Raw genomic sequence first — 25,115 nt, forward strand, 5'->3', positions numbered from 1 at the left:
ATTCTTTTATTTAAGGATACACACGGGTAGTAAAACTAAAGGAAAGCAAATACATGATCATGATAAGAGTTAAGATAATGATTAGCTCCAGAGGGATGGGAGAATAAAAAGGGGTCCATTCTCCAGAGTTGGCAAGTATTGATGATTTCTGGAAGGAACAAGGTATATATAGGAAGTTCATTGGGCAGCCAGGTGGCTCAACGGTTTAGTGCCGCCTTCAGCCCAGGGTGTGATCTTGGAGACCTGGGATCGAGTCCCACATCAGGCTCCCTGCATGGAGGCTGCTTCTCCCTCTGCCTGTGTCTGTGCCTCTCAATCTCTCTCTGTGTCTCTCATGAATAAATAAATAAAATCTTAAAAAAAAAAAAAAAGAAAAAGAAAGTTCATGAGTTGAAAAGAAAGTGTGTCTAAGAGAAGAGATATCTATAAGGCATTCTCTATCAGTTATCAGATCCATATTTTGAAATGTTTTAAAGGATAAATTAATATACAAGCCTAAGTCAGTATGGATTTATTTTTCTGATTTATTTATTACCAGAAATGTAATGAGAATAGAATAGACTACTAGTAAAATTGTAAAATAGGCAAAATTTTTTGAGTCAATGGCCTTCTTTCTCTTTCTGATTATATCTCTTTGCCCAAATCCCATGTCTCATTTCTAAATTATTTAATGAAGATGGATCTCTTGGCTTAAGGGATTAACTCTCCCAAGAATTTGTATCTTAAGAGATTTTTTTAGTAGACTGAAAAGCTTTAAAGACTCTAAATAAAATCCCAATGATGGAATTTAAGCTATTTTTACAAGGTGGTTCACTTGTAAGTTTTTGTGAGTAACAAGCAGCCTCTGCTTATAGATGATCCACTGAAGAAAAGATTACCTTTAGTCTGAACATTGGTTTCTTTTGAAACTGACAAAGACGTAAAGTGCTTTGCCTGAAGTTTTTGCCATGTGATTCAGAGATAAAATCTCTACTAAGTCCGTGGACTGTAAATAGAGATACACATTTTAGCTACCTCTGTATGAGAGGACTATTCTCATATTACACAAATGAAATATAACTAAACACTCAAATATGGAGGTTAGAAGTCCTTCATAAAAGAAACTGGAGGGCAGCCCCGGTGGCTCAGCATTTTACCGCCGCCTTCAGTCCAGGGTGTGATCCTGGAGACCTGGGATCGAGTCTCAGTTCGGGCTCCCTGCATGGAGCCTGCTTTTCCCTCTACCTGTTTCTCTGCCTCTCTCTGTGTGTGTCTCTCATGAATAAATAAATAAGATCTTAAAAAAAAAAACTGGAAGAAAATTATACTCTTGGCTGGGATGGAATGAATTTCTTTGACTTATAAACTATAAATTGTTAAGATCACTAGTTTGGCAAAGTTAGAAAATATATATTATTATGTGGAAATAAGAATAAGTTATTCATTGAATTTAGAGTGTGGTCCTTAAATAACTGTAGGATTGGACCATCTCTTGGGATAGAAACAATCATCAGAAAATACTGAATAGCTAACTGATCTACTTGGTAATATGTGGAAGCAGCCAACAGAAGACTTTCAAATAATGTGGACTATATTCTGACTGTTGAATACCCAAAATTCATTTGGTGACAATAACTGCTAAGTTAACTCAAAACTGTGGACAAAAACAGTTGGTTTTAACCTATATTGGTTTATTTATTTTTAAAAGATTTATTTATTTATGATAGACAGAGAGAGAGAGAGAGAGAGAGAGAAAGAGACAGGCAGAGACCCAGGAGGAGGGAGAAGCAGGCTCCATGCCAGGAGTCCAATGTGGGACTTGATCCTGGGACTACAGGATCATGCCCTGGGCTAAAGGCAGGCGCCAAACCGCTGACCCACCCAGGGATCCCCACCTATATTGGTTTAAATGTTAGTGCAACAATATCAAGTGATAAAATACACATTCTCTTGAGAGTCTCATTAGTTTCTTTTCTGAGTGGTTGGGGATATTTGTAATAGATTTCAAAATGATTCTTTGAGCTTCTTGATGTGGATGCATCTTTGTTCTAGGGTAGCAAATCTAGTTGTCACAGTTAATACCTTATCTGTTTCTATTATCTAATTTTTATGGAAATCTCACGAGTACCTAAGGATATATATGTTCATTCATTCTCTGGAACATTTTAAAAGAAAAAAATTGGAGGCAACTAAAAACCCATTACAATGGGATAGTTGTATTATGGTACAAGGATAAGATGAAATACTATCCAGCTGTTAAAATGAATGACCTAAATTTATACTACAGATATAAAAGTATCCCTACTTCTACTACATTACCTTTTCTTTCTCAGCTGGTGCCTCTTTCCTACAATGAGTTGACAGAAGAAGCAAAATTGTAGGCCTGGTTTATAGGTAGTTCTGTGTGATATGTAGGCATCACTTGAAAATGAACATGGGAAATGAAGGACAATGATGAAGGAAAATTCTCTCAGTGGGCAAAATGTTAAGCAGTGCACCTGGTTGTTCATTTTGCTTTGAAGTAAAAACAGCCAGATTAATGATTATATGCTAATTCATGGATTGTGGCCAATGGTTTGGCTGGCTGGTAAGAGACTTGGAAAGACAATAATTAGAAAATTGGTAGCAAAGAGATTGGGGGAAGAGGTATGTGGATAGATCTTGATGATTGGGTGAAAAATATGAAGATATTTGTGTCATGTGAATGTTCACCAATGTATGTCCTTAGTAGAGGAGGACTTTAATAACCAAATGGATAGGATGACCTATTCTGTGGATTCCAGTCAGCCTCTTTCCCAAGCCACCCCTGTTATTGTGCAATGGGCTCATGAACAAAGTGTCCATGGTGGCAGGGATAGAAATTGTTCATAGGCTAAATAGCATGGACTTCACCATAGCTAACCTGGCTAGGACCACTGCTGAGTCCTTAGTCTGCTCCCCCAGTGTGGCATCATTTCCTGGAGTGATCAGCCACCTACCTGCTAACAGGTTGATTATATTGGGCCACTTCCATCACAGAAGGGGCAGCACTTTGTTCTTACTGGAATAGACACTCTGAATCTAGATTTGCCTTCCCTGCATGTAATCCTTCAATCAAAAGTAGAATACCAAAAAAATAAAAAAATAAAAAAAAGTAGAATACCTTTTCTATTATCATGGTATTTCACACAACACTGCCTTTTTTTTTTTTTTAACAGCACTGCTTCTTTTTTTTTTTAATTTTTTTTTTATTTATTATTTATGATAGTCACAAAGAGAGAGAGAGAGAGGCAGAGACACAGGCAGAGGGAGAAGCAGGCTCCATGCACCGGGAGCCTGACGTGGGATTCGATCCCGGGTCTCCAGGATCGCGCCCTGGGCCAAAGGCAGGCGCTAAACCGCTGTGCCACCCAGGGATCCCAACAGCACTGCTTCTGATCAAGGAACTTGCTTCACAGCCAAAGAAGTGTGACAGTGGGCCCATGCTCATGGAATTTACTGGTCTTATTGTGTTCCTCACCATTATGAGGCAGCTGGCTTCATAGAATGCTGGAATGGCCTTTTGAATACTCAGTTACAGTGCCAGCTAGGTGGCAATATCTTGTAGGGCTAGCACAAGATTCTCTGAGAGGTTCTATATGCTCTATATATTCTGCTGTTCTTCCATAGCCAGGATTCATGGGTCCAGGAATCAAGGGGTGGAAACCAGAGTGGAACCACTCACTTTTACCCCTAGTAAAGTTTTTCTTTCCTGTCCTTATGACCTCATGCACTCCTGGCCTAGAGGTCTTGGTTCCAAATAGAAGAATGCCTTTACTAGAAGACCCAACAATAATTCCACTGAATTGGAAGTTAAGACTGCCATCTGGCCACTTTGGGTTCCCCATGCCTCTAAATGGGCAAAGAATGGAGTTCTGCGCTGGATGAAGTGATTGATCTTGATTACCAAGGGGAAATTGGACTGCTACTTCACAATGGAGGGGAAGAAAGGTATATTGGGCCTTTTTTTCTAATTTAATTTTTCTTTTTTTAGTATTTGCTACAGCCAACATGGGGGCTTCAGCTTATAACTCCGAGATCGGGAGTTGTATTTTCTACTGACAGAGCCAGCCAGGCATCCCTGGCTATCTCTTGTTATTACCATGTAGTTAAAGTTAACGGAAAACTACAACAACTCCATTCAGGTAGAAGCAGAGATGACCCAGACCAATTAGGAATGAAGGTTTAAATTACCCCACCTGGTAAAACCCCTTAGGATTGAAGGTTTAAGTTACCCCATCTTAGCTGAGGTGCTTGCTGAGGACAAAGGGAATACAAAATAGAAAGTGGAAGAATAGTTTTATTTATTTATTTTTAAATATCTTATCTATTTATTCATGAGAGACACAGAGACAGAGACACAGGCAGAGGGAGAAGCAGGCTCCATGCAGGGAGCCTGATGTGGGACTCTATCCCGGATCTCCAGGATCAGGTCCTGGGCTGAAGGCAGATGCTAAACCGCTGAGCCACCCGGGGATCCCAAGAGTAGAAGAATAGTTTTAAATACTAGGTATGACCACATGATCAGTAATAATGAGGTCTATAATTATCATGAGTATTTTTTCTTTATTATGTTATGAATATGTTTATGTGTATGTATGTGTGTAGCAAGTATCTTTGTTTTCTTCCCTTATCATATTATATAAAACTGACTTTATATCATAATATTTAAGTTATATGATTTTTTAAAAAAGATTTATTTATTTATTCATGAGAGAGACAGAGGCAGAGAGAAAAGCAGGCTCCTTGCAGGGAGCCTGATGTGGGACTTGTTCACCGGACCCAGGATCATTCCCTGAGCCAAAGGCAGACGCTCATCCGCTGAGCCACCCAGGCATCCCTAAGTTATATGCTATTTTTTTTAAGATTTTATTTATTTATTTATTTATGATAGGCAGAGGAAGAGAGAGAGAGGCAAAGACACAGGAAGAAGGAGAAGCAGGCTCCATACGAGGAGCCTGACGCGGTACTCGATCCCGGGAGTCCAGGATCCGCCCTGGGCCAAAGACAGGCGCCAAACCACAGAGCCACCCAGGTATCCCCGAGTTATATGCTATTAAGAAGAGTGAACATCACCCAAAAACTTTGCATCTTCATCTGGGGAAAAGGTTAATGTTTTTTCAGTTGTACAAAAGTTAGTTGTATCATTTTAGGTGGAAGTATAACCATGTTGTTATGGACTGAGTGCTTGTTTCTTCCCTAAACTAATATGTTGAAACTCTGTGATGGTATTAGGAAATGGGGCCTTTGGGAGGTAATTATGATTGGGTCATGAGGGTGAAGTCCTCATGAATAGCATTAGTGCCCTTATAAGAGTCTTAAGAGACCTTTCTTCCCTGCTCTCTGCCATATGAGGATACAAGAAGTCAGCAGTCTAGAAGGCCTGGCTCACTCAGTAACTAGAGTATATGACTCTTGATCTTGGGCTTGTGAATTCAAGTCCCACATTGGGTGTAGAGCTTACTTAAAAAAAAAAAATGTCAGCAACCAGAAGAGGGTTCTTACTAGAAATCAACCATGCTGGCACCTTGTTCTCAGATTTCCAAATATCAGAACTATGAGAAATTTCTGTTGTTTATAAGCCACTCAGTCTATGGTACTTTGGTAAGTGGCATGAACTAAGACATTATTTTTAAGAAAAAAATTTTAAAAAAATTTTAAAGTAAGCTCTATATCCAACATGGGGCTTGATTTCATGACTCCAAGATCAAGAATCACATGCTCTACCAACTGAGCTAGCCAGGTGCCCCAAAGACACTTGTTATCTTTATTTATATATTAAGTATGGTTTAAAGAGTGCCAACTTGACAAGAGGTGGTCTTGTGATGATTAATTTTATGCGTCAACTTGGCTAGTCTGTGATGCTTAGATGTTTGGCCAAACACCAATCTTAGATGTTGCTGTGAAGGTGGTTTTTTGATGTGATTAACATTTAAATCAGTAGTTTGAGTAAAGCAGATTACTTCCATAATGTCAGTTGCTGAGCAGCACATACCATAAATTCCACTTTTATTAAAAATTCATATTCAAACATATGTACACCTATAATTAAATACTCATGGAAAAAAGTCTGGAAATGATGCACACCAAACCAATAGTGACTACCTCTGGGAAATGGGACAAAGACTGAAGTGTGAGGAAAGAGTGTATTTTTCCTTTTTAATTTTATAAAATTTCTGTAATTAAAATTTTCCCAATCAGAATGTATCACTTAGATTTGTCCTTTTTTCCAGAGGAAGATCCTACTTTTCTTTATTTTGATTTTATTTTGGTTAAGGGATCAGTTATCACCTTCAGTCTGACAAGTTTTGTTTCCCAATATTTACCCACTCTGTATGCTAGAACTAGCTCTGTGCTCTGTCAGAGCATAGCTATCCCATGGCCATCTTTCCTCCAACCTGCAGGCTATGGAAGTGTACAGAATAAGACTAAGCATAATATAAATTGCCTGGGATTCCATATTTTATGATAAGTAAATTTAATAACATATTATTAAAGATAGATCTTTTGTGTGAGTGAAAGTAGCCTTTTATTAGTAGTGTACTTGCAGTGTTGCAATTGGGTTTCCCAGGCCACAGACTCTGAGACAGAGATGAGCATGAAGGATGTTTATTAAGCAGAGCCCTTGGGATCAAAACTTGTCAAAACATGAGGAAGGAAGCAGAGGGATAAGTCCAGCTGTGATATGAACCAACCACAATCCCAGCCTACCCCACAAACAGCTCTGAAGCTAGACTGGCCCTTCAGAGTTGTCCTAAGTTGGCCCTAGATGGCCAAGACTTTGTACTCTTGCAACAGTTAGTCATTGGATGTGGGCCAACCTGGAAGGGGCATAGTTTCCAGCAAAGATGCTCTCTGCTTCTCAGGCAATCCTGGAAGGGGCTGGCAGACAGCTGATAGCTGATTGAGACAATTTCTGAAAGGTGTTAATGCAGGGTAGGGCTATCTGCCAACAGTTCTCCTAGCAGGTGGAGTAGCAAGTCCTTCAATGATGAGGGATCTGGGTGGCACATCACAATTTCTGTCTCATTCACCCTTCTTATTCTTTGAATCAACTTCTTAAAATTGCTCATGCGTCTTTTTTTTAAGTATATAATATGAATCAGTATGATAATTCAATGAGATAATTCATGTGGAACACTTATGGTACTTATTAAGTGCTGTCATTATTATCATTATCAATACTATTATTTTTTTTAATTTTTATTTATTTATTTATGATAGTCACAGAGAGAGAGAGAGAGAGAGAGAGAGGCAGAGACACAGGCAGAGGGAGAAGCAGGCTCCATGCACCGGGAGCCCGATGTGGGATTCGATCCCGGGTCTTCAGGATCGTGCCCTGGGCCAAAGGCAGGCGCCAAACCACTGTACCACCCAGGGATCCCTCAATACTATTATTAATATTATTCTCACCTAGTAAAGAGCAATCTTGAAAAAAACATGATATTATTTTCTAAGTTTCATTTTTATTAAGCATGAGGAAGTAGAAAAGAATATTAAAACCTTTCTGTTGTGTATTCATTCTATCAAGTTGATCCTGAAAAAGTTTCAAAGTTTATGAGTGCTAGTCCTTTTCACATGATAAAGGGAATTATATTCTTCCCTTTTGCTTTTAAAAGATATAATTTGCCTGTCATAAGGAGCTCTTTTGCTTGGTTTATTAAGGGAAAAACCAGTTCCAGATTTTAAATTCATTCCCTTGATAAATGTAATCCCATCGTAAATCATAACAATAAGTGAAAAGCTGGCTTCTGCTCTTGAAAAAAGTAGTCATATGAGACTATTGTTTTAATGCTGTTGACATTTGGTTTTGAACATTTGATTTCTGTGCTAGTGAAAAATAACTGTTAACAGAAAAAGAAAAAGAGGCTAACACGTACTGACCACTCTAAATATCTCACTTGTATTAGCTCTCTTAGTATTATATCAGTCTTATGAGGTAGATACTGTTACTGCTTCTCTTTCATAGATCTTGAAATTGAGGTTCCGAGGGGGTAAGTTAAGGTAAAATGTCTAGTTAAATGGCAGAACAGGAATTAGAACCCAGGTTAATTGGACTACAAGATTTTTTATTTCTGGCCATTCCACTTTACTGACACGAAGGACTGACTTGAGTCCATTTCTTTCAATTAATCAATCATTTATTAAAAGAATACTATGAACCCAGCACAGCCCAGCTTGGGGAGAATAAAAAAATTATAAAAGCCCTCTCCGTGTGTTTACAATCTAGCTGAGAGGTTTCTAGGTAATTAAGGGGCGTGTTTCCTAAACCTTAATTATTCATTTACCATTTTTCTTTGTTGTCATGTGTACCATATGAAGTATTATTTTTCCTTCCCTGAACTCTCTTACCTCCTAAACTTGAACGTTCAAATTTTTCAAGGTTATTTAAAAAAAAAGTTAAAAAAAAAAAGACTCAAAGATAGTCTTTCCTATATCTTTTATGCCTTCTTGAAAGATGATTCAATACTTTGGTCAGTACAATAAGAAACTGAAGGAAAAGAAAAAGAAGCTGAAGAATGTTATTATATTCCACCATTGCACATACTTCTCGGTAATTTAATATTTCTTCCATTGTTTTTTTATTTTAATCTTTTTAAAAATCATGGTTGAGAATAATTAGTTGGTAATGATAAACTTATTCCAAGGTTGATGAAATAGCAGAATATTTCAAGATATACGAAAAGTAAGATCAACTAATATCCCGTAATTTATCTTTGATTTTTAAAGGGTCAAATGGATCCATATGGCAATTGCAAAATAGAATGTGAGTTAGCTACTATTTATCCCCATTTTACAGATCAAAACCTTAGTGTTTACATTGTTAAGAAACTTGCAGTGAGTCCAACTCTGGACCTGGTGCTCATAATCACTATTTTATCTCCCCAGGTCAGTGGTCCTCCTGTTTTGTTTTTTAAAGATTTATTTACTTATTTGAGAGAGAGAGAGAGAGAGAGAGCAAGAGCAGGGAGGGGCAGAGGGAGAGGGAGAGAGAGAAACCTTAGCAGACTCTGTGTTGAGCATGGAGCCCCACACGAGCTCGACCGCATGACCCAGAGACTGTGAGACCGTGACCCAAGCTGAAATGAAGAGTTGGATGCTCAACTGAAATTTTTATTTCTAATTTTTATAGTCCATCATATATTCTGGGAAATTCTTTAGCCTGAATCTTATATGATCAATTTAAATAGATATCCTCTTTTCCTGTTCTGAGAGCATAGAGATTGGTGGTAAATGTTGATACACTGCTTTGAAATTCATCATCAAGTCACACTACAGTCTTCTTTTCTTCAGGCTATATAACTTTATTTTTAAAAAGTTTTCATAAGTTTTGTTTTCCTATCTTCCACTCCTAATTACTGTTCCCCTCTGACTTATCTCTAAAAATTTCAGGTTTCTTTTAAATTGTGAAGCTGAGATTTGACCAGGGTCCTTATAATAGGATCATTATTTTACTATTTATGTTTGTTTTCCTTTATTTTTTTCTCTTCTTTTGCAGCCATACAAAGCAATCCTCTTTCTCTCTTCCCCTTTGCTTTATTTTATGGGCTTATTAGCATCAATTTTTCCTCTAATAGTAGCATATAGTTAACTTTGTACAAGTCACATCTCCTCTGTGGTAAGCTGAACCATGCCTCCTATATTCGTGCACCTGTGTGGTGTTCTGTTGGATCTGGACTGGCCACACTTTAACCAATAGAATTCAGAGGAAGTAACACTGTGCTTGTTCCAGGCTTAAGCCTTAAGAAGACTTAGCTTTCTGGGGAAAGCCAGCTGCTGTGTAATATGTTTACCCTGAGACTGCCATCTGTGAGCAGTTGTCTTCCACATGGCCTCTCCATGAGCCCAAAGTAGCCACATGGAGAGGCCATGGGGAGGAGAACCAGACTCTAGCCAACAGCCCCAGCTAATCTTCTAACTGACAGTTATACCAACTTGCCAGCCTGTGAGTAAGGCCATCTTGGAAGTTGATTCTCTAGTCATAGTTGCGCCACCCCAGCTGACACCATGTGGGACAGTAACAAACCTTGCCCAAATTACAGAATTGTGAGCAAATAAGCAATTTTAAGGCACTAGTTTTTTTTGGGGGGGAGGTAATTTGTTAAGTAGAGACAATTGAAACATCTTCTCTGGGCAAGACCTATTTTTTGTTTGTTTGTTTTTAAATCTGTGAATTAATTTGAACAAGATACTTTCTACATACTCTAAACTCTCCATTAGAGTGTGATATACCTTGTTCCACTGCTCCACAACTTCTGCCTACAGCCTATGTTTACTCCTATAGATTTTTATTTGATGCTAATTTGTGACTAGTCTTGTTGAAGTTTTTTTCTTAGATCCAAGTCTCTAATTTAAAGTCATTGGAAATACTTATTTTGTCCTCCACTGTGCTAATACTGCTCTCAGCTTGGTGGCATGTCATTTGATGAGCTTGCCTTCTACTTCATCATTTCCTTCAGCAAACTCACAGCTGCATTCTCACAGCTGGACTGGCTGATTCACTATCTTTTTTTGGCCCTCCAAAAATCCTACTGGCATAGTTTCTAGGATTCAGAAACTTGCCTTTCCCACCATTTTGCTGTTTCTGGCTCAAGCATACCCTAAATGGATCACTTTTCTAAGATATCACATGCCCATTCCTGTGAATTTCTTGTGAATAATAGTGCTATTAGAAAGCTGATGAGAAAAATACTTTTCTTTTTTGGTGAAGTCTTGGCTCAGAATATTTCTAAAGCAATCATCATCAATTAATTATGCCTCAAGACTTCTGTGATAGGGATATGAAACCAGTAATTTTTTTCATATCACTTTGAATTCATGTCTTAGAATATTACAGCACATTTGCTCTCCTTGAGCTGAATTCATTCCAGAAGGCACATGTTTCTTAGTAAATATTGTCCAGTCATTTCTGAAGGATATTTAAGCTTGGAGGATATGAAAGTAATTGATTCTCAGCATTTTAAAAACTACTTTCAATTTTAGCCACTGCTGGCCATCTGTTTATTCACTTCAGAAAGAGTTCCAAACATAGCCTAGAGTCATCATGAGTAATCTTAACAGACTCACTGGAGCATAGGCTATAACCCCAGTCTTCCCAGGATTTCAATGTGCTTTAGAAAAGAACTGCTGCCATATTAGGGCCCATTTATCCTGTCTCACACATGATATACTCAGAATAGGAGCTAAGCATGTTATCTGAGATAACAGCAAAATAGAAGAGTTGATCTGTGGAACATGTAGCCTGTAAGGTTAGCATAACACAAGTACATTCTCATGATGCAAGGTAACTAGTTCTAGGACAGAAGGCCAATGTTTCCCCTTGCCACCAACCTTCTCAACCTTGGTAGAACACAAATTGTTACAGGCACTGTATATGGGCCTAAAAACGTTCTGGGGCAATATGATTTATGTGATGTTATACTTTCTTACTATACTGGCCATTAAACATTTTTTTTCAATCCAGCATCTCTTCTTTATAGGAACTACCTCTTCTCTACTTCCTGTGATTCTGATGGGCTACAATTCCTAGGGCCTCATTCATTTGGCCATAATGGAGAAGTTGCTAGGTTAGAATACAGCATGGAGCCACACATGGAAATCTTCTCAAACCTCATGGGGGCTGTCTTATATTAGGAGAAAACTAACAAATAGGAGTAGGGTGGGGACACGGAGAAAATAAAAGTCACCAGTATTGGTCTGGCTTCAGGATACAGCTGTATTTGAACTTTTCAGACAAGCTGCTCATTTGCTTTTTGGCTTAAACTCATTTAAATTGTTCAGAGAGCCTGTATCTCCCCCTGCCTATGTCTCTGCCTCTTTCTGTGTCTCTAATGAATAAATAAAATCTTAAAAAAAAATGAAGATGTCTGGTGGCTCAGTGGTTGAGCATCTGCCTTCAGGTCAGGTTATGATCCCGGGGTCCTGAGATTGAGTTCTGCATTGGGTGCCCTGCAGGGAGCCTGCTTCTCTCTCTGCCTCTCTCTCTCTCTCTCTCTCTCTCTCTGTCTCTCGGGAATAAATGAATAAAATCTTTTTTTAAAAAAGCTATTTTTATGGTTACATATATTTTCCTTAAAGAATAGGTTGCTATTATTTATAACTCATTTTTTTTTAAAGATTTTATTTATTTATTCATGAGAAACAGAGAGACAGAGAGGTAGAGACACAGGCAGAGGGAGAAACAGGCTCCGTGCAGGGAGCCCGACATGGGACTCGATCCCGTGTCTCCAGGATCATGCCCTGGGCCGAAGGCAGCGCTAAACCGCTGAGCCACCCAAGCTGCCCTAAAAATAGCTTTCTTATCCAGCAATCCCATTTCTGGATATATACCCTAAGGAGTTGAAACCATTATCTTGAAAAGATGTCTATACTCCTGTGTTCTCTGCAGCATTATTCACAATAGCCAAGGTATGGAAACAACATTAATATCCATCAGCAAATGAATGGATCAAGAAAGTTGTACATACATATTTTTGTACATATATACATATTTGTGTGTATGTATATACACACTGGAATATTATTCAGCCTTAAAAAGAAGGAAATCCTGTCATTTGCAACAATATAAGTGAACCTGGGGGTATTATGCTAGGTAAAATAAGCCAGACAGAAAAAGACAAATATTGTCTGGTATCACTTACATGTGGATTCTAAAAATATATATATATCAAACTCATAGTAACAGAGAGTAGAATAGTGGTTACCAGAGGCTAGAGGCAGGGAAATGGGGAGATATTGATCAAAGGGTACAAATTCAGTTATAAATAATATATATTACAGTTATAAATAATATATATTACATTTTTTTCAAAGTTAAACACATCCAGATTTATTTACACAATGCTAATAAAGAAATTTAAGTTTGATTTCCATTTTGTGGGATTTTGCTATGGGATCTGGCTTTGCTGTGTAACTGACATGGGTCACAGAAACTTGATCATCCACCCCACATGCAACGTTCTGTCCCAAGGGAACAGAAGACTTGGGTTTTTAGCGCACATGCAGTAATGATGTTAATACTTCTTTACATGTTAGGAGGAATGTGTAAAGCAGTGTAATATATATAATAAATATATAATTTCAGTTATAAAATGGGTAAGTTCTGGAGACCTGATGTACAGCATGGTGATTATAGCTAATGATAATGTACTGTGTACTTGAAATTTGTGGAGAGCAGATTTTACTACATACACATATTCATCATAACTATAGGAGGTAATGGATAAGTTAATTAGCTTGGTTTTGAACATCATTTCATATTCATAATGTATACTTATAACAAAACATCATGTTGTACACTTAAATATATACAATTTTATCAACAAATGAATGAATGAATAAGATAGAGACATGGTTTAAACTGAAAATCACTAATCAGAGTAAACAGACAAAATTCAAGTCCATAATGTGGGAAGGGAAGTAGTAGAAGGAAGGAGTAGACAGTCTTAAACTTGGAAAATCTTGAAGGATTATTCTAGTTTTCTTTGTAAGGATAAAAACATGTAATTTCAAACGTGGCAGCTAGAGATGCATTAAAAACAAGTTTACTGATCTGTGCTTTGAAGTGTCATTTTCACTGTTCCTGGCACACCCATCAGAAAATAGCTCATGCTCAGTGCATTCATCACATCATCAGCACATCTTAAAATCAATATTTATCTTTACAGGGATTCTTAAGGAGGTACGTTGGTTAATGTTCCTTAATTCCTTTTTTTTTTAATTTTTTTTTTTTTATTTATAATAGGCACACAGTGAGAGAGAGAGAGAGAGACAGGCAGAGACACAGGCAGAGGGAGAAGCAGGCTCCATGCACCGGGAGCCCGACGTGGGATTCGATCCCAGGTCTCCAGGATCACGCCCTGGGCCAAAGGCAGGCGCTAAACCGCTGCGCCACCCAGGGATCCCTGTTCCTTAATTCCATTGATTTCTCTGGGTCCTGTATTCCTAGTATTTCAGGCTAAAGTGAATCTACAATTATATTCCTTGGGCTAAAGCCTCTCAGTGGGTGCCAATGTCTCTTCAAGATAGTGATTTTTATTTCCTTTGGATATATACCCAGAAGTGAGATTGCTGGCTCTCCTAGGGTAGTTCTATTTTTCATTTTTTCAGTAACCTCTAAATTGTTTTTCATAATGGTGGCACCAATTTATATACACATCAAGAGTGCAAAAAGATTCTCTTTTCTCCATATCCTCGCCAACATTTGTTATATTTTGACTTTTTGATAATGGCTATTCTAACAGATATGAGGTAATATCTCATTGTGGTTTTGATTTGCATTTTCCTGATGATCTGTTAGCCATTTGTGTGTCTTCTTTGGAAAAGTGTCTATTCAGATATGTCACTATTTTACATTTTAAGGTACCTTAAACACATTTTGAAAGCACAACAAATACATACACATGCACACTAGATAAGGCTGGAGACAAAATAGGAGGAAATATTAATGGATATACATGCATTGCATTTGAACTCTTAACCTATAAAAAATCAACAGGCACATCCGAGAACCTAGCAGAAATGTTCCTTTTGACTATATTAACCAAATATTATTGAACATCTGTGTACAAGGAATCATGCCAAATATTGAGAACCAAAAGATGAAAACAATTTGAATCTTTGCTCCTAAGGAATCTAGCTAGTAAGGGAGACAGACTTGATTTCTCAGACAAGGAAATTAATATTTATTCCATTAGGCTCACATTGCACCTATCTCTATTGTAGTACATACTATAATTATTTCTTTGGAGATACATGCCCTGTTTTAGAATGGAAATTCTACAATGGGCCAACTGACTGTCTTATATTCTCAGTGCCTAATACTATCCTTGGTATGGTAGGTATTTAATAAAAACTTGATTTTGACATAATTCATGGAATATGTAACAGACTTCAAAAATGAGGAAGTGTGTTAGTTTACATAAGAGAATCTCCAGTGGCAAAGTAGGTCCAGTGGTTTCAGTAGGTCATCAAGAATCAGAGGTTCTTCATATTGCTCTGTTCTATTTTATTTTAGCTTTATTTTTTCAAAAGATTTATTTTTTTTATTTGAGAGGAAGAGAGAGCACACACCAGTAGGAATGGGGAGGTGGGGGAGGGAAAGGCAAAGGGCGAGAGACTCTGGAGCAGATAAAGCTGAGTGCAGAGCCTGACATGGGGCTTGTTCTCATAACCCTGTGAAACCAAGAGTTGGACACTTAACTGACTGAGCTACACAGACTCCTCTGCTCTGTTCTCTTTTAATCCTCAGGTAGTTTTCTCTTATGGTTAGAGGATGGCTGCTGGAGGGATTAGACTGTTTACTAAGTTGGCATGTGATGGGGGCAGGGGGAACTCCTGATCTTCTTAGAATAGATGAAAAGCTTTCCCTAAAGCATCTAGAAAACCTTTTCTCATATTTCATTGATTAGAATTGGATCACATATTATTCCCACTCATAAGAAGGGTGGGATTCCCTTTAGACAGGATTTCTTAATTTTGGCACTATTGGCATTTTGTAGGGAATAATTATTGTGAAAGGCTATCCTTTGCATTGCACTGGTTTTCTACCCTAGCAGCACCCTCCCACCAGTTATGACAACCAAAATGTCTCTAGACATTGCAGATGTCCCCTGGGAGGTAAAATCACCCTGACTGGAAACCATTGCTTTAGATAATTTAGAATTATTCCCAAAGCTGAGAGTGAATCAGGTTTGTGTAATGTAGATGGGGATATATATCCTTGAATCCATCAGGGTTCTGTCAGGAAGGTAATGGATTTGGTTAGGTAGCTAACAATGTCCACACTGTGTGTTGAACATAAGGCATAACAGGTTCCGTATGCAATTAAAAATTTTAGATTTCCTTCATATTAAATGTCTTGAAAACAAATTTTGCACAGTTCAGTATAATTCGAAGTGAAAAAATGAGCTTATGTTGAGGGATTGGATCTTTTTTTTAAAAAAAGATTTTACTTATCTATTTGAGAGAGAGAGAAGGTGTGTGTGAGTTAGTGAGAGAGAGCATGAGTAGGAAGGGGAGGGAGAAGCAGGCTCCCCATGAGTAGGGAGCCTGACATGGGGCTTGATCCCAGAACCCTGGGATAATGAATTGAGCCAAAGATGCTTAACCAACTGAGCCAGCCAAGTATGAGGGATTGGTTCTTATCTCTTAGCAGTTTCTTACAAAGCAAAACTGAATCAGGCCACTTTAAGTTGGAAATTATAGAAACACAGTCCAAATTGCTTATACAAAAAATAGAATTCACTAGCTCATGATAATAATCATAGCCAAATTTTATCAAGTGCTTTCCCACTTGTAACAGGAATTGTTCAAATGTTTCCCAAATGTTAACAAATCTAATTCTTATAATAATTCTATGAAATCTTTACTATTATTTCCAGGAAGAAACTAAGTCATAGGAAAATTAAGTAACTAGAATCAACCACTAAATGATCACACTTTGTAAATGCTACTTGAGCCCTGAGGAGGAATTGATTAATTCTGATCTGGATATGAGAAGAACTCATAGACAAGGGGAATTTTTAGTTTGCTTGGAGGGAAGAGTAAAATTTTTATATTAATGCCATATCATTGTATTGAAGGTGAGGGATAGAGAGGAGAAAATGTTTCCTCTTTCTGGGTAATGCTTGTTTAGGGCTGGACTCTGGCAAAAACTCTGTGGATCCCAAAAGGTAGAGCTCCACTCAACTTATAAGCGCCCAGAAATTTCCCCCAGGGGTGCACTCACAGCTCTGTTGTGGCTGGTTCAGGATGGATTCTGATATTAGCTGCAAAGTATTTGGAGCCATCACTCTGAGTTTCAACTCTTCTTGGTAAGCTTGGCTCACTAGACTAATTCTTTCTACCTGTCTTCCAATGGGTCTCTTAAGAGCCATCCTAGAATTTGACCTCGATCAGAGTAAAGGTCATCACATACAGCCTTGCAGTTTGTGCACTATACAACTCCAGGAGCACCACTAAGAGAAATCTCTTAAATGTCTGCGAGAAGCCACAAACCTATGATTTTATAACCCCTAAAACAGCCCCTGGGGCCTCCAAGCTCACACCAGTAGGAAACAGGCTGGGAAAATTTTCAATCTCCAGGAAGAGCATAGTCTCCAATACTCACTTCAGATGTGGCTACAGAGGATAATGGGCGTGAAAGAAACTCCCAAATAGCAGAATCAGGGCTGAGCAGGTGAGCCAACGAAGGGACTTACTTTCTGTCAGGGTAGGGAATCTTTTTTTTTTTTTTAAAGATTTTATTTATTCATTCATGAGAGACAGAGAGAGAGAGGCAGAGACATAGGCAGAGGGAGAAGCAGGCTCCAAGCAGGGAGCCCAACATGGGACTTGATCCTGGGTCTCCAGGATCACTCCCTGGGCCAAAGGCAGGCGCCAAACTGCTGAGCCACCCAGGGATCCCAAGGGCAGGGAATCTTTGCAGTTTCTGCTTATTAGGATTTGACAGTTGCTACGGACCAGTGACTACTATATATTTCCCATTCTTCCCTTTTCTGACCTGGAGTTTTTTTTATGGTTATCATGTCTTTGCCACACCACTGCATATTAGATGTCTTAGTTTATGAGTTAGTGTTCCAAAAGGAACCACATCCAAACTTGATGGAGAGGACTGCCTAACACTCAGAGACCTTGGACCGCAAAGTGGGATTGGTAATTGGCTTGTATTGGTTCCCTTGGGAAAGAGGTATGTATTGGTTCCCTTGGGAAAGGATGTATTGGTTCCCTTGGGAAAGAGGTAAATGTGTTCTTACATATCAGAAGGGTATATATTAATACTTGGGCAGCCAGAGAGGTGGTTTGTAAAAAAAAAGTGCCTACTAATTGGCCTTTGATACTCATTCCCTCAATCTTCCTTTTAGGAATAGAGCCTCTAGATTTTAGTTGGATACATGGTTATCAGGCTAGAAACATTTTCCAGCTGTACATAGGTGGGCCCTAGAACTATGTCCTGCCTGATGAATGGGATGTGAAAGGAGATAATCTGTGCCTTAGGAAGATATCTTTACTTCTCTTTTTACTCTTTCACACAAGCTGCAATGTAGTAGTAAATTATTTGAATTGTGGTTGGGAGCTTCATATAGTAACTTTTTTTCTGCAAGGGTTGGCAAATTTTCTTAAAGGGCCTGATAGGAAATACTTTGACTTACAGTCTTACCTGCCATAGAGTCTCTATCATAACTACGCAGATCTGCCATCATAGTTCAAAAGCAGATATACAATTGAGCATGGTTACGTTCCAAAAAATTTTATTTACAAAAGCAGGTGTCTAGCCTACCAACTATAATTTCTCCATCACTAATCTAATAGAACAATAAGATAGGTGAGGGCAACCCCGGGTGCCTCAGCAGTTTAGCGCTGCCTTCCGCCCAGGGTGTGATCCTGGAGACCCTGGATCGAGTTCCATGTCAGGCTCCCTACAGGGAGCCTGCTTCTCCCTCTGCCTGTGTCTCTGCCTCTGTGTGTGTGTGTGGGTGTGTGTGTGTGTCATGAATAAATAAATAAAATCTTAAAAAAAACCCCAATAGGATAGGTGAAATATAGGTCCCTGGTGACCTCATGGAAGAAAGCCACCCTACATTCCTTCTTATCTATTAGCTCAGACTTTTATGTGGAAAAACAAGTCTTCATTCTTATTTGAGTCCCTGTTATGTTGGATTCTGTTAAGGTGTTCAAACCATTATCTTTTTTTTTATTTAAAGATTTTATTTATTAATCTGAGAGAGAGAGAGAGAGAGAGTTGGAAAAAGCAGAAGCAGGGTGAGAGGCAGGCAGAGGGAGAGGAGAAGCAGACTCCCTGCTGAGCTGGGAACCTGACATGGGGCTTGATCCCAGGACTCCAAGAGCATGACCTGAGCCAAAGGCAGATGCTTAACCATCTGAGGCACCCAGGCAACCCTCAAACCAATGTTTTTTTTTTTTTTTTAATTTATTTATTCATGAGATACACAGAGAAACTGAGAGGCAGAGACATAGGCAGAGGAGGGAGAAGCAGGCTTCTCGCAGGGAGCCTGATGTGGGACTCTATCCTGGATCCTGGGATCACACCCTGAGTCAAAAGCAGACACTCAACTGCTGAGCCATCCAGGTGTCCCTCAAACCAATATCTTAATGTGAGTGTATCGTATTGTAAGAATTCCCTAAATACTTACAATTATTATACATTGGAAGCATTGTTACTTTATTTTAATCACATAATCTATTTCTAGAAAGAGAAGTGATGATTGGGTAAATAACTTTCTCAAAATCCCATGGCAAGTCTGTGATGGTATGGAGAAATGCTCCCATTTCCCTTGACTCTGAAGATGTCAGTTAAAAGTGGCAACTTAAGTATCTGTATATAAGTAAAAGAATGCTTATGTTTTTTATTTTTAACCTGAAATCATTATGGAGGTAGTTAAGAGATGTTAAATGACCTCTGAGCCACTTATTTATTAGTAAGTATATAATGAACAACATTTCATTAAATGCACATTAGTTGCAGGCTCCTACCTGTAATTCTGGTTAAACATAAATATCCTAAAGGCAGTATCCTTGGGCAGCCCCGGTGGATCAGTGATTTGGCACTGCCTGCAGCCCAGGGTGTGATCCTGGAGACCTGGGATCGAGTCCCACGTCGGGTTCCCTGCATGGAGCCTGCTTCTTCCTCTGCCTGTGTCTCTGCCTCTCTCTTTCTCCTCTCTGTGTATTCTCATGAATAAATTAAAAAAAAAAAAAAAAAAGGCAGTAAGCTTGTAAAGGAAATTCCAGTATGTTGCATAAGATATTCACATTTTACTCATCATTCAAGGCATTATATGTACTATTATCAACTTCCCTATAAGTACCTTTTTCAATTCATAATCAATATGAAATTGAGAATAGTGCAATATTTCAAAAGGCTGACAGCCCACTGTTTCCTGAAGAACAAGATAATCAAAACAAAATGGTCATTTTAAAAAGAAAATTGAAAAAAAATAAAAAAAAGAAAAAGAAAATTGCTAAGTGAAGCAGGCAGTTGGAGCAGTTGGATGGAATGGTTTATAATTATTTTTGAGGAGTTTGCGTTAATTGTTCATATTAAAAAGTACATCTTCAAAGTATTATTTTTTTTGTTTTGCGTTTTCCCTTTAGTGAAAGCATCTGTATGCACTCTATGTTCTTTGTAGTAAATACATTCATTCATTTGCTTAATTTCATCTTTTTGTGTTCATTTTTTTAAGTGCAAAGTGATGCATACATATATTGCCAGCTTGGAGTTTTGCAGTAGTAGGTGTGGTTGTATAGCAAATGTCATGTTTCTTATTTGTGTGTTATTTTCTAAACATATTCAAGGCAGCACCCCCTGAGACAGCTGTGACAATAATGCCCCACCATGACAACAGAGGAACAGTGCCAAAGCTCAGCAAAACAAAATTTACTTGGCAGGGGAGATAGAATGGAGGCTTTTCATAGTCCTTTGGAAATGCTAATAAGGTCTCAACCTTGAATCATGTTTGCTTTTTATCTGGGAAACCCTTTCCAGTTATGATACCATCTGTATAAGTAGAAGGAAGAGATTCCAAGTTGGAATTATATACAGTAGCAGATTTAGGAGAGGAGCTAGTCCAAAATCCAGGTATTTCCTTTTTACCTGGGAGAACAGTGCATTTGGGGACATTTTAAAGCCCACAGTCAACTTCTTTGGGTCCTTAAACTTAAGACAATCTGGAGCTTGGCAGGCATCACCACCAAGGGTGGTGTTGTGTTAAAGTGCATGAAATACATTTGCAATGTGTAAACAGTTGACTCAGAGCTCAAATTTTGTTCTCATGAATAGCTCTTTTAAGCTTCCCTGCCTTTTTGTCCTTTGTTGCATAGTGAGAAAAAAAATTATTATTATGTGATAGCTCAATTTAAAGACCCCCACTAAATGAGCTACACTCAGCCTTCACTTGCACATCCTCCCTCCAATATCTGGCACTAATCTTTTAAATAACTTGTCAGAGGAATACTGTTCTGTGGATGTATTAAAACTGTTCATGCCATTATGTCCGAACAACACATGAAGGCTTAAAGCTGGGTTGCTGGGTGGAAGCTCTCCACTCCCTTTCTCTGTCTCATCTTCATTGGGATAATTAAATGGATGGTGCTTTTCTTCTGTGATTTATCTGTGTTTTTAATGGCATAGATCCCATGAAGAGATGAGCCATTACGAATACCAAAAGTCAACACTTTATTTTTTTAGTTTTTAAGGTTATATTTATTTATTCATGAGAGATACAGAGAGAGAGAGGCCGAGACACAGGCAGAGGGAGAAGCAGGCTCCATGCAGGAAGCCTGATGTGGGACTCCTGAGACTCCAGGATCCTGTCCTGGGCCGAAGGCAGGCGCTAAACTGCTGAGCCACCCGGGGAACCCCAAGTCAACACTTTAAAATATGTTTGAGGGCAGCCCCGGTGGCGCAGCGGTTTAGCGCCGCCTGCAGCCCAGGGCGTGATTTGGAGACCCTGGATTGAGTCCCAAGTCAAATATATATATATATATATATATATTTGAAAATTTCCATGTCTTCTTTGCTTTTTCTGAAAAACTTAGAAACTTGAGGAGTCACATATAAGTGCTAACTTTCCTTTTGATCATTTTTAGAGTTACTAACTTGTAGCCCAAAGAATTATATAAGCTGACACTGTTTAATATAAAGACAGATATTACAGGATCGTGAGAAACTTGAGTTTTATCATTGCATAGCAAAGGCCACCTATTTGCTATGATTTACTGTCTTAAAATTTCTATTTTCTGGGCAGCCCAGGTGGCTCAGCGGTTTAGCGCGGCCTTCAGCCCAGGGTGTGATCCTGGAGACCAGGGATGGAGTCCCACGTTGGGCTCCCTACATGGGGCCTGCTTCTTCCTCTGCCTGGTCTCTACCTCTCCCCTCTCTCTCTCTCTCTCTCTGTCTCTCATGAATAAATAAATAAAATCTTTTTAAAAAATTCTCTTTTCCTATAGAAGAAATAATATTATTATTAGCTGGCTCCTTTGAATATTTACTGTAACTCTTTAGTACTAGATGTCAGAGAATATTTTTCTCTTTGTAATTTTAACATATACCCAAATACTAAGAAAATTAGATGGAATAAAAACAACATAGGAATATTATGTTCATGTAAGTGAACATGGCTTAAAGAAATTTAGTAATATGAATAATAATATAAATATACACTGAGTAGTCTCTGTAATAAAATGTTGGAAATTCTGTTTACATGGATTTTCAAATTAAAGTGATTTAGAAAAAAAAAAAAAAAGAAAGTGATTTAGGACCAAAGCATATTTCATGATAAAAATCATTTTTCAGTAATGTGTGTATCTGTATATAAGTAAAAGAATGCTTATTGTAGAAAATGTGGAAAGTTTTTACCTGAAATTTTATCAGAGATGATTACAAATATTTTTGTATACCTTTCCAGTCTTTTTAAAGAAATTGACACAAGCATTTTCTCTTTACAAAATTGATATCTTCAAAGTCTGTATAAATCCAACACTCTTTACAAAATTTATATCTTCAAAGTCTGTATAAATCCAACACTGTTTACAACACTGTATGTTTCCTTTCACCATATGATATTTCCTACATTTAATTGTTTCTTAAAATATTACTTGGTAATATGATTTTTTTAAAAAGATTTATTTATTTATTTGAGAGAAAGAGAAGGAGAAAGCATGATCAGGTGGGAGGGGCAGAGGGAAAGGAAGAAGACTCCTGGCTGAGCAGGGAGGTGGTGCTCCCTCAGGACCTGGAGATCATGACCTGAGTGAAAGGCAGGCACCTTACTACTGACTGAGCCACCCAAGCACCCCTGGTAACATGATTTAAAGCTTAATCTAATGAACATAGCACAGTTTAATAAAATTACTACTGTTGGACACTTAGATTGGCCTCAATTTTTCCTTTTTATAGGAACATCGAGAATAATAGCTTTGAATATAAATTTTCAGATATATCTTATTTCCTTAGGATAAATTCATAAATATAAGATTAATGAGTTCAGGGCAGCCCAGTGGCTCAGCGGTTTAGCGCTGCCTTCAGCCCAGGGTGTGATCCTGGAGACCCAGGATCGAGTCCCATATCAGGCTCCCTGCATGGAGCCTGCTTCTCCCTCTGCCTGTGTCTCTGCCTCTCTGTCTCTCTCTGTGTCTCTCATGAATAAATAAATAAAATCTTTAAAAAGAAGATTAATGAGTTCAAAATTATAGTCACCTCAATTTTAATGGATGAAATAATGACAAAACTTGTCATTTCCACGACTAGTTCATTTCAGCTTCTACGTGTGAGAAATGAATTCTCTAACAAAATAGTTTTTTTTTAATATTTATTTATGATAGTCACACACACACACACACAGAGAGAGAGAGAGAGAGAGAGAGAGAGGCAGAGACATAGGCAGAGGGAGAAGCAGGCTCCATGCACCGGGAGCCCGATGTGGGATTCGATCCTGGGTCTGCAGGATCGCGCCCTGGGCCAAAGGCAGGCGCCAAACCGCTGCGCCACCCAGGGATCCCTTTGTTTTGTTTTTTAAGATGGGAAATATATTTTTGGCTTGTTCAACAAATGAAACTTCATCAGTTTCATGGTTTGTGATTTTATAAGCCTTGTGAATATATTTGGAGAACAAATTGGCATGGGGTCCTCTCCTGCTGCCATTGCTTCATTCATAGCTATCCACTTGCAGCTATAGACTTGATATTGTTACTCATATCTTTTTAAAAAAATATTTTATTTATTTATTTATTCACGAGAGATACAGAGAGAGAGAGAAGCAGAGACACAGGCAGAGGGAGAAGCAGGCTCTATGCAGGGAGCCTGATGTGGAACTTGATCCCGGGTCTCCAGGATCATGCCCTGGGCGGAAGGCGGCGCTAAACCACTGAGCCACCCAGGGATCCCTGTTGTGCCCAAGATTGGGAATCCGAGAAACCACTAAGGAGCCGACACCAATGCAAGCGCATGAGGGTTTATTAGCAAGCTCGAGCTTGGGCCCAAGTATACCCAACACAGCGGAGCAGGGACTTGGACCCCGAAGTGGGTTACAGCTGGGTTTTTTATAGGTTGGTCTAGGGGATTTTCAGAAGGAGTGGAGGAATTTCTCAAGTTCTGTTTACATTCTGATATGGGGCTTAAGGGCATTGAGCTCTGTTCTCATTCTAATATGGGACTTTCTACCAGGGGCGTGGGCTCTGTTGTCTTTCTGATATGGGATTCTCTGCCGAGGGCAATTCTGAGCTCTGTTGTCTTTTTGATATGGGATTCCCTGCAGTTTTTCCCATAAAGTTCAGCTCTTATTCACAGGGGCCTAAGATGGCTGTACTTGTGCTAATGATAAACTTTAGGTGGGATGGCCTTAATTTTTCCCCGGCCTCTACAATCCCCCATATCACTCAGAGGTTTAGAGGTTAGAAAAAGAGACAAAACTCGTGACCAAAGACAGATTAGGAATTAATGCCAAGTCAGATAAGAAAGTAAAGGGTGATAATTGAGGTTGGTCAGAGTGGGTCTGAGAAACAGTAGATACTTTAATCTATTTTAATGAATGCTAATCAGCTGGTTTAGTGAAAATCTTCTCTTGATATCCTAAAACACAATGGCTTATGCAAACATTTGATAAGCCATTCTCAAGTGTGGATACAGTGGGTTATTAAGACATGACCCTGGGAAGAGATTGCATGATTGTATTCTCCCTCAATCATGTACAGTGCATGCACACACACACACGCACATGCATGCACACGAACCCAAAAATGTAGCTGTGTGAATCAAATTAACTATTAAAAGCATTTATTTTAGGGGCACCTGGATGGTTCAGTCTGTTAAGCATCTGCTTTTGGCTCTGGTCATGATCCAAGGGTCCTGGGATCGAGCCCTACATCCCCCCTGCTCAGCAGGGAGTCTGCTTCTCTCTCTCCCTCTGCCCTTCCCCTCACTCATGCTCACTTGTTCTCGCTCTCAACAAAGTAAATAAAATCTTTCAAAGAAACATTTATTTTTGGAAATGGTAATATTTTGAGCATAAATGTAACCCAAAGATAGTGGATAAGAAATAATTAAAGGCATTCTGCATTGAGCCTAGCCAGATGGTTGAAAAGCTATTTTGTGCTTACAT

General features: G+C 38.7%; 1 long non-coding RNA gene across 5 annotated transcripts in view; it reads left to right on the plus strand.

Annotated features, from left to right (window-relative positions):
• The first annotated feature begins 3,520 nt into the window (after positions 1-3,520).
• LOC140602904 (uncharacterized) overlaps positions 3,521-25,115 on the plus strand; it is a 178,913-nt gene continuing 157,318 nt past the window's right edge. For all 5 annotated transcript variants that reach the window (XR_012005885.1, XR_012005886.1, XR_012005884.1 and 2 more), the window contains exons 1-2: positions 3,521-3,948; positions 4,892-5,032. This is a non-coding gene — a long non-coding RNA (uncharacterized lncRNA). The remainder of the gene's footprint in view (positions 3,949-4,891; positions 5,033-25,115) is intronic.

Source organism: Canis lupus, chromosome 13 (assembly GCF_048164855.1).
Source record: "Canis lupus baileyi chromosome 13, mCanLup2.hap1, whole genome shotgun sequence".
NCBI classification, from domain to species: Eukaryota; Metazoa; Chordata; class Mammalia; order Carnivora; family Canidae; genus Canis; species Canis lupus.